The sequence below is a fragment of the Leptonychotes weddellii genome, chromosome 1 (assembly GCF_054177405.1).
Source record: "Leptonychotes weddellii isolate Sample4059 chromosome 1, ASM5417740v2, whole genome shotgun sequence".
In the NCBI taxonomy this organism is placed as follows: domain Eukaryota; kingdom Metazoa; phylum Chordata; class Mammalia; order Carnivora; family Phocidae; genus Leptonychotes; species Leptonychotes weddellii.
This window is the reverse complement of record NC_138369.1, coordinates 76,545,228-76,549,339: the sequence shown is the minus strand read 5'-3', so window position 1 is coordinate 76,549,339 and position 4,112 is coordinate 76,545,228.

Sequence of the window (4,112 nt, the reverse complement as noted above, 5' to 3'; positions counted from 1 at the left end):
CAGCCTGGAACTACAGTGCTGATTAGAAGGAAGTGTAGTGGATGATGGAGTGGGGAGGAGCAGAAATGACAAGGGAGTGGGAAGACTCTGGCTTGGGATACCTGTTCTCAAAAGGTCACCTTTCTCCTCCAACTTCCAGAGCTCCAAATAAACCATCTGACTCGTGATATGAAAACCCACATCACACAACTTATGATCCACAGCAACAACTGAGACCACTGGCCCCACAGGACCACCCCATTCTTTGGGTTTCCAGTTTAAGGAGACAATAACTATAGAACAGAACAAAAAGTCTCAATGGTTGCTGTTTATACCCCCACAGAAACTCTCGCATTATCTAAGGCATTGGTTCTCAAAGTGTGGGCCATGGACCAAACAGTATTAGCAACATCTGGGAAATGGTTAGAAATGCAAATTCTCAAGTCCTCACCTCTGATCACTGACTCAGACACTCAGGATCTCATCTCTGAGCCTTAAAGTACTCAACACTGAGCCAATCTGAAAAACACATCCCCCCCCTCAACTTCTTCGCTTTAATTGGGTTACTGTTTTAGAGTTTTGGCGAATTTTAAGAATTTGGGAGTCATGTTTCACTCCCTCTCACTAGGAGCACACAAAGGAATAGCCAATAAATTGAACAAACTCAATGCTTTTCTTTCCTCACCAACTGCCAGAGCTCTTAGTACGTGAAATAAAAATAGAAGACTATTCTATTAGCAAAAAAAATCCATAGCAAATTGGAAAGCTGTAGATATGACATTAAGATCAAGGTCTTGCAAAATGTATATTCTTATGAGATGTACAGATACCTTTATAAAATTCGTGAAAAGGGAGGAAGAAAACAGGGTGGAGAAGTGTAGGCTCCAGAGAGTCAGCACCATCTGCTGCTCAGCCTGTGTACATTTCTGGCAGGTGCCTTTATTTCTCACTCTTAATGGTGGTTCTCACCTTGAACACAGTGGCTCTTCCAACAGCCCTGTCTCTGATTTCCTGGTGCACCATCATTTTCTGCTGTCTCACTCACTTGCCGTATTTTCTCCCTCTCCCTCCGTTTCCCACTTCTTTCTTTTGGTAGGATTACCGGTACACTCCTGTCTGTTCCAGACCAAGGTAGAATACACCTTGGCCCTTCCTACCCCTAATGACTATCTGATGACATATCTCCCCCTCATTACCTTAATGATGGTCCTGATGGGAGAAAGCCATGTTCACCTACCACCTATGTACTTTCCTTTAGCTGAAGACTCAATTCTACTAATGCCTTTCAGGTAGGGTTGCTAGATTACCAAATAAAAATATAGGAAGTCCAGTTAAATTTGAATTTCAGATAAACAATGAATAGTTATTTTAGTATAAGTATGTCCCATGTAATATTTGCAACACACTTGTACTAAAAAATCTAATTGTTGTTTATGTGAAATTCAAATTTATCTAGATGTCTTGAGTTTTATCTGGTAAGCTTACTTGCAGGGAACAGGGATTCCCACTTTGGTTGCCTAATCCAGGAGAGGTACTTTCTTTTAGAAAAGAACATATTTAGTCATAAAAATAAGGACAGGCTATTTGTACACAGCTGTCCTGTGTAATAAGGTAGCCGCTAGCCACATATTGATTGCTGTTGAGGACCTGAAATGGGGATAGTTTGAACAGTGTATACCCAATTTTGAAGGCTAAGTATGAAAAAGGAATATAACATTTTTATCTTTTATATTCTCAATAATTTTTTACATATCGATTACTTTTGAAATGATAATAATTTAAAATATTAGGTTAAAATGTATTTTGAAAATTAATTTCACCTGTTTATTTTTACTTTTAAATGTAGCTACTAGAAAATTAAAAATTATATATGTACCAATTTACATTTCCAGCCATGGTGCATAAGGGTCTGCTTTTCTCCATGTCCTCACCAACACTTGGAGGGAATGTAAAATTGTACAACCACTGTAGAAAGCGGTATGGAGTTTCCTCAAAAAAATTAAAGATAGAAATACTATATGATCCAGCATTTTCACTACTGGGTATTTATCCAAAGAAAATGAAAACTCTAATTTGAAAAGATATATACGCATCTATATTTATTGCAGCATTGTTTATAATAGCCAAGACATGGAAGCAACCCAAGTGTCCATCCATAGATGAATGGATAAAGAAGATGTGGAATGTATAGACAGTGGAAATATTACTCAGCCATAAAAAGAATAAAATTTTGCCATTTGCAACAACACGGATGAAACTAGAGAGTATTATGCTAATTGAAATTTGTCAGAGAAAGACAAATATAATTTCATTTATATGTGAAATCTAAAAAATAAAATATATAAGCAAACAAAAAAAGCAGAAACAGACTTATAAATATAGAGAACAGAGTGGTGGTTGCCAGAGGGGAGAGGGTTGGGGAGATGGGTGAAATAGGTGAAGGGGATTAAGAGGTACAAACTTTCAGTTCCAAAACCAATAAGTCATGGAGATGAAAAGTACACTATAGAATGTAGTCAATAACGTTGTAATAATGTTGTATGGTGATAGATGGTAACTACACTTACTGTGGTGAGCACTAAGTAATGTATGGCATTGCTGAGTCACCGTGTTGTACACCTGAAACTAACATAACATTATATGTCAACTATACTTCAATAATAAAAAAGTAATATGTGTAGCTCACATCTGAGGTCTCCATTACATGTCCAATGACAGTGCTGGCCTGGAGCGGAAGCCAAGTTAGGGAGACCTACCGGCCATCGGGCCATGAGGCAGATGCCCCCAGGCCTAGGAGTTAGGGTCCTCTCATTACAAGCATATTGCGGCTGACACGGTTGGGGGTGTACCCAATCCTTGAACGTAGTATGTATTCACAAAGTTTTCATTGTTTTTATTTTCTAGTCTGATGATTTTTGGTGATTGGTGATTTTTGAATGATTGCAGAAAAATAGAGTCAGGGCTGATGTTTGCTATTCTGCACATTTGGCAGTTGAATTATGACATTAGATTGAGATGTGGCGGGAGCGGGTACTGAAGGAGGAGGCAAGCTGGGAAAGATCCTGGCTCCTGGAAGCGGCACCGAGCTGTTCTTTTTCACTTCTTTTTCTTTCTTTGGTTTTATGATTGCAAACTGGTGGTGGAAGGACAGCTCTGACTATATTTGTTAGAAGCAGATGTCCATGTTAATTTAGGATTTTAGAGACTGAAAACCATAGAGAGTGGCACTATGAAATATGGAAGAGGCAAATGAAAATTTTGTCAGCCAAATCTCTACAAGTCTCTTGACTTCTGAAAACTGTTTACAGAACTGGTTTCTGAAATCGGGACATCTTTTTATAGCTGAAATATTTTAGGATTTCGAGGTTTAGATCTAGGACTTAAATTCTCCTTGATCTGCCATTCCCTTTCTCCCCCCACTTACCAACCTTCTTCTGAAGTTCCTGGAAAGTAAAGAAACACTAGTGAAAGCAAAGTAAAGAAAACTTGAGACCTTATAGGGACCAAGGGCTTGCTTGGTCTATGGTAAAAAAACCTGATCTCTACCAAGTTCCATTTAAAATCTGTATGCCAACCATGTCAAACTGAAGAATCTGTTCTTGGCTGCAGGATCTGCCATCTGTCAATTTCCATTTTTTGTTCCTAATCTTCACCACCCACTGCCTGGGTTGCTGCATTGCCCTCCACAGATGCCTTGTCACCGGGTTCTAGGATATGGCATCCAAGATCTCAGGCCAGTAAAGAAGAGTTGCTGCTACATCCCTTATCTGCTGCCAATCTAGTGAATCTGGTGGTTATTTCACTGAATCCTGTGGCCCTCTCCCCTGTGGCAGGCCTTCTTATTGGCATTACTGTCATTATTGGGGGGACTCCTGTAGTCCATGTGTAACACATGGCTTTTCACTAAGAGGAAAGCTGATGACATGGGCTGGCAGAATGAGGCAGGGAACAGAGACACTGCGGCTGTGTGCCAGATGCCATTTTGGGAGAAGGAGAACGTCTCACTTCCTTGAAGCCTCAGGATCTCAGACCCAAAGGAAACTGGGACTGGGTGTGTAGGAGGAGGGGTAGGTGCTGAGCAGGAGATTTGACTGTGTGGGAAAGTGCCACTGGCCGCATTCTCTCCCTGACTG